The 6,126-nt window shown below is 52.3% G+C and overlaps 1 pseudogene; it reads right to left on the reverse strand.

Moving 5' to 3' along the window:
* Window positions 1-1,388, reverse strand: part of LOC109490348 — a 5,080-nt pseudogene extending 3,692 nt beyond the window's left edge.
* Window positions 1,389-6,126: the final 4,738 nt, after the last annotated feature.

Genomic DNA, 6,126 nt, shown 5'->3' on the forward strand with positions numbered 1-6,126 from the left:
TAGATCAAACGAGTGTTTTCTCGATTCGTTTGGCATCGTTCGTCTTGTGAGTCTTCCAGTGCACGCACACCCACCAACACACCTCGACTGTCACACCTCGACTGTCACTAGGCTGAGGGCGCGGGCGGAGGGAGGCTGTGGCAAGCAGGGGTGCCGGTGACACCGGCGATCTGCCCACTTTGCACTCAAGCCAGGGATCCAATCAAAGCTGTGGACGCATATTCTGTAGAGGGTCGAACATCTGACCTTTCCGAATGCTATTATCGGTTCAGTGTTAGAGTTCACATGGACATAGAAGCACATGGTTTGTGGTGACAGTGTCACTACGAGACTAACTGTACCCCGTGTGCACACACTTGTATAGTGTGTGTGTCTATGCGTGTGGATCAAGTATAAATGATTCCTTACTACGTAACTGCACACGCACACACACGCACACGCACACGCACGCACACGCACGCACACGCAGGTAGAGTAACTGCATTCTAGAAGTTTGCGTGGAAGGTGATGAGGAACCCAGCGGCTCTCGGCAAACCGTGGCCCGGCTGCCTGTCAGCAAGCGCGTGGGAACTCGGTGAAGCCGCTGAAGAATAATTCGTGATCCAATCTAAGTGCCCACAATGGGACGCAACCCACCTTTGTTCCCACTGTTAGAGTGTCTGACTCCATTCCTTGATGTGTGCCCGGGGACAGCTCTCCAGTCTGCTCCCTTCTGCCCCACATCCGGGCCCTGGGGTTCCGGCCAGTGGCATGGCGGGGGGGCGAGGTTCAAAACACACAGGCCCTTGCTGCGGCAGGAACACCCCCTGGCCCTCTCCCAACCACCTGGTCAATCCCAAGCCAGTCGCCCTTCCTTGCTCCTCAGGCCATTCAAAGAGCAGTTGGACACAAGTCCTGCTTTTCTGCAAGTTTCAGCAGGTGAGTGGAAAACCTTCTCATTCCCTCTGGGTGCAATGTGACCTCATGGGTCCAGACATCGGAGCCAGATCTGGGGTGAGAAGCCATCCTGATGCCACGGGATAACCCAAGACTTGAAATCTGAGGTGCCACCAAGGGAGGACCAACACCTATCCGCCTGAAGTGTGTTTAAGGAGATGAAGTTATGAAAAACCAAGTGACAAGCAGAAAGGCATTGAAATGTGTCCCTACAAAATAAGATGTCTCCGGTTGAATAGTAGCCCCGTGGTAATGCTACTGGTTGGGTGTAAGTCAGGACAAGACAGGGAGATCTAGAGTCCGAGGGAGAAGTCTCACCTGGCCTGGCACCCCCACTCGCCCAGATCCCCGGCAGTCCTCATGGCCCTCCCCTCGCTCCCCAGTGGCCCACCTTGTAGGAAGTCCAGCTGTGAGGACAGGACGAGCAGCAGCAGCAGGAGGCATCGACCCATCTCCGCGTTTGTTCGCAGCTCCAAGGATTGGCGGAAGCAGGGCAGAGGCGCCGGTGTCCAGAGCCTCTGAGAATTCCGGCTTTATATGCGCGGTCTACAGGAGCAGCCAATGGCAGCCCAGCGAAGGCTCACTGCCCCAGGGTACAGAGGGGACAAAGTGCCTCAGGAGTCAGGGCCCTGCCTTCCCCCCAGTGATCGTGGCGTAGCTCACTCCACTGGCTTGACCGAGGGAGCCAAGTTGAGTAAGAGGACATCGCTCCTTGTATCTCAATTTCCCAGTTGTAAATGGAATAAGAAAGCCTGACCTACGTAGCCTTGGCGTTTGAGATTCAAGTGAATTAGGGAATATGTCCCCATCTAAAGAAGCTGGCCGCAGTTAAGGGAAGTACTGAAGAACGGTGTGAAAAAACATACCCACCCTATTCCAGATTCTCTCCTAGTCCATAAACACAGAGAAATGAACACATGCTTAGACTTTTGGGGAGTGCGGGCCTGAACACAACAGCACACAACAGAGTTGGTGCAGGGTTGTCTCATTTCTTAGAAATAAAACACGTCTGCATTGTTTTGTCATGTTTGGCCGAAAGGGGCAGAGGAAAGTACTTCTCCTCCAATCTTTAAGAGCTATGCTGCAAGTAACCCGTACTTGGTTTTCTTTCTTCTTCTTCTTTTTTTTTTAAACTTACCATTTCTTTTTTAAGTAATCTCTTCTGTTCGGGATGCTAGGTTACAGCAGGTGGAGGGATCCCTTCCCAGAGGAAGAACTGCACACCCACCCCACCCAGTGAAACACTCCTAACAGGTGAAAAATAGTTTTAAAACCATCATTTCAAAACTCTGGGAAGAGCCCTAAAGACATCGAGCAAGTTCAAACAGGGGCGCCCTTTCTGCCCCAAGGCCCTGTTGAAATCATGGAGCCGTTAGCCGTTAGCCCGTAATGAGTGGAGCCTCACAGTTGGCTTGAAGCCCCAGAGGCGGAGAGCCTAACAGAGGGAAGAGGGAAAGAGCCAGTTCTGGAATGTCCTGCTAAACCACCCTCCCCGGGTCCCAGGGCGCGTGCACGCAGCTGACCCTCTGTGGGGAGACAGCAGACGTTTTTCCCTGCGGGCAAGTCAACTTCATGACAAATGTCCAGGCAAGTCACGAAATACAGTCAAGAAAGCAACCACCCAAAGCACTGGGAGCTGGGACGAAAGAGCAGAAATCGCTCCCCAGAGTTGCTACCATAGTTGACCTCCAATGTCCGGTTACGTCCCAGAAAGGCCCCAGGCACGTGGGACCCCCACTCAGGACAGAAGTGGTGCTGGAAACAGTCTGTGAGGGGGGTGGGGGGATGTTGGTAAAGGGTTCCGACGCTCAGTGAGGAGCAGACTCCTTGCTGACGAGCTAGTGTGAGCCCGGTGACGGCCGTGAACGCCCCGCGGTGTGCTTGCCATCTGCCGTGGGGGAAGCTGAGCGTGCCCTCCCTGGAGCGGGAGAGCGAGGTTCTTGTCTCACCCTCGTGGACAATGGACAAGACCTTCGTGGAAGGAATCTCGCGGACAATGGAGAATGAGGAAAGCAATAGAGCTTTATTAAGCAAGGCTATAGAAAAAGCTCTTCGGAGTGAGAGGGGTCCTGACAGGGTTGCCACTGAGGGCTTTTAGGGTTGGTATTTATTTGAGAGAGAGAGAGCACAAGCAGGGGGGAGAAGGAGAAACAGACTCCCCGTTGAACAGGGAGTTCCCGATGCGGAACTCGATCCCAGGACCCTGAGACCATGACATGAACCAAAGGCAGATGCTTAATCCACGGAGCCACCCAGGTGCCCCCAACTTAAATCTTTTCACTTCTGTGCTGGCAGCACCATTGGTGGTAATAACATCTTTAATGGCTTTTTTCTTTTTAAGGTCCGGTTATTTTCTATGGACCACAGAAGACTGTCATAAGACTCCTGCCTTGGACACCTAGGGCAGGGGGGCCTGGAGTGCTCCCTTATCTCTGGTTTCCTTACTCTCTGCATTTTTGGGATTTCTGTGAGGCTGATCATGTGGCCCCCTATCTGTCTCTCCCTATCTAGCCCGGCCTATCCCTCACTCATCACCACACACACAACAAAGGTAATTGTGCCAAGTGATTAATTAGCTTGATGTGGTCATCATTTCACAAAGTATGAAATCATTACATTGTACCCCCTTAAACAGATATCATTTTATTGTCCATTATCCCTCAGTAAAGCTGGGGGAAAGACCCTTGTGGTGAGACAGCCTGATGTCTGATTTAACCACGGTGGCCAAGCAACCCTTATGGGTGTGTTCAGCAACTGAAGGGACCCGACAGCTCCCCCGATAGCAATGAGGAGATAGACGTACGAAAGAGAACCGAATGGAAATTCTGGAGTTGATACGGTCAGCTTCCATGAAAAAGTCACCAGAGGGGTTGCGGTACCTTTGACCGGCTGAAGAAGGAACCAGAGATATTTAACAGGTTGATAGAGACTATGCGATCTGAGGATAAGGAGAAAAGCATCAGAATGAACAGCACCTCAGAGGCATGCGGGGCACCGTCAGGCCCCCACCCAGACGCATGTGGAAGAATCAGGAGGGGAGAGAAAGGAGCAGAAAACATGGCCGTAGACACAATGGCTGAAGACGCCCCAGACAGGATGGAAAACATGAATGTCCACCTCAGGGATGGTTAGCTTTACACGTCCACTTGGGGAGGCTCTGTCCTCAGTTATGGAGTCAAACGCTAGTCCAGGTGTCTCTGTGAAGATCTTTCTAGGTGTGGACAAGCAGTTGACTGTGAGGACGAGACATTCCCATCACTAACACGAGTGCAGCTCATCCAATCGGTGGGAGGCCTGAAAAGCCAAAACAGCGTCCTGGAGGAGAAGACACTCTTCCCTAAGACTGCTCCGTGCCCAGGCTGCAGGTGGCTGGCCTAACATGTGACCTGTCAACCCTCATGATCACGTGACTCCATTTCTGAAAATAAATCTTTTCAGATATATATATATATATATATGCACATGCATACTAGTGCACATAGATATCTGTGTCTGTGTGTCTGTGACAGGGTGGCTTGCAGACGTGTCCGAGTCCCAACCCCTGGAACTGGCAAATATTGTCCTGCAGAAAGGGGGTAAACAGATGTCATTAAGGACCTGGAGATGCAGCCATGAGACTGGATTTTCTGCCTGGGACTCGACTGAGCACAAGGGTCCTTATGGGAGGAAGGCAGATCGGTTCGTCCGTAGTGGGGAATGTGGTGAGGGAGGCAGAAGTTGGGGCGATGGGAGGGGGTCATAAGCCAAGGAATGCCAGCAGCCTTCCGAAGCTGAAAGAAGCAAGGAAAGGATTTTTCCCTCAGAAGCTCCAGAAGGATCCGGCACTGCTCACATCTGGATTTTAGCGACATAAGACTCATTTTAGATTTTTCGATTTCTGGAATACGAGGAGAATAAGTGTGTGTTGTTTTAACCCACTAAGTGGTGGTAGGTTTTTCAGGAGCAATAGGAAACCAACACAGATCTTCCCTGACATCCAATGAAGTTACATCCCAGCAAACCCATCTTGGGTCACAAAATCCAAAGTCAAGGGACCATTGAATACACACCTCACCAACTACCTATCATCACTTGGCCTGGCCCACTGTTGACCCTCAGAACACTCACAGCAGCCCATAGTTGGGCAAAGTCATTGACGTGAGCCCATTTTATACCAGAGTCCAATATCTCCTGTAATTTAGTGACGAATGTCATGAAGGTGTCACAGCGTGATTGCAGGGACAAATGGTTGTCAGGCTCTGTGGTCACCCTCCTGTCAGCGGGGCTGACTGGGAGTGTGGCCTGCCACTTCCACCCCCATGGAGGGCATGTCCCAGTGCCTCTCCCCACCCAGAGAAAGATTCAAATTTAAAATCAAAGTACCATTTGGGGGACCCGGGTGGTTCAGTCAATTAATGGTCCAACTCTTGATTTCAGCTCAGGTCATAATCTTAGGGTCGTGAGAGCGACCCCAGTGCCTTGGTCCATGCTGGGTGTGGAGCCTGCTTGAGATTCTCTCTCTTCCTCTCCCCCGGCCCCTCCCCCCGCTCCCATACATGCTCTGGCTCTTCTCTGACTCTCAAATAAATAATAAATAAAATCTTAAAAAAAAAAAAACCAACCAAGTACAGTTTCTACTTAAAGTGTATAGCTTTCACACCACTGGCAGTTGAACAATCCTAAGTGGAGACATGGAAGGTACGGACGGTCGGTCCAAACTCTTCGGCTGGAGGCTGAATGCGGGGCCAGACTGGACCCCGAGACTTCAGGGCAAGTTCACACACACGCTCTTCCTGCTGGGCTTCCTCACCAGCAATGTGTGCAAAGCCCCCGAGAGCAGAGCGGTTATTCCACGACACTATTCTTACTTTCCATCTGCCCGAAGGCTCCAAAGATTCCAAAGGATAATGACTTTCATCTGAGCGTTCCCCCAGAACCAGGCCTCGGGCAAGAGCATGAGGAGCACCCCCATCTGTGCCCCTGATTCCTGTGTGCTGGGCACTGCACGCCCCACTTTGTGCGCTTGAACACTGAGGCCAGCACCCTGGCCAGGTTTGCACAGCTGGGACCTGGCACCCAGGCCTGGGCTCCGGCTCTCTGCCCCAGGGCACCCGGGGCCCTGCTCGGCACAGATCGCCAATACTCTGTCCTGCTCCAGGAGGGGCCGGTCCCGGGGGTGGGGAGCCCCCTCTGCAGAAACGGTTTCTCTCT

This window comes from Ailuropoda melanoleuca, chromosome 8 (genome assembly GCF_002007445.2).
Source record: "Ailuropoda melanoleuca isolate Jingjing chromosome 8, ASM200744v2, whole genome shotgun sequence".
Lineage (NCBI taxonomy): Eukaryota > Metazoa > Chordata > Mammalia > Carnivora > Ursidae > Ailuropoda > Ailuropoda melanoleuca.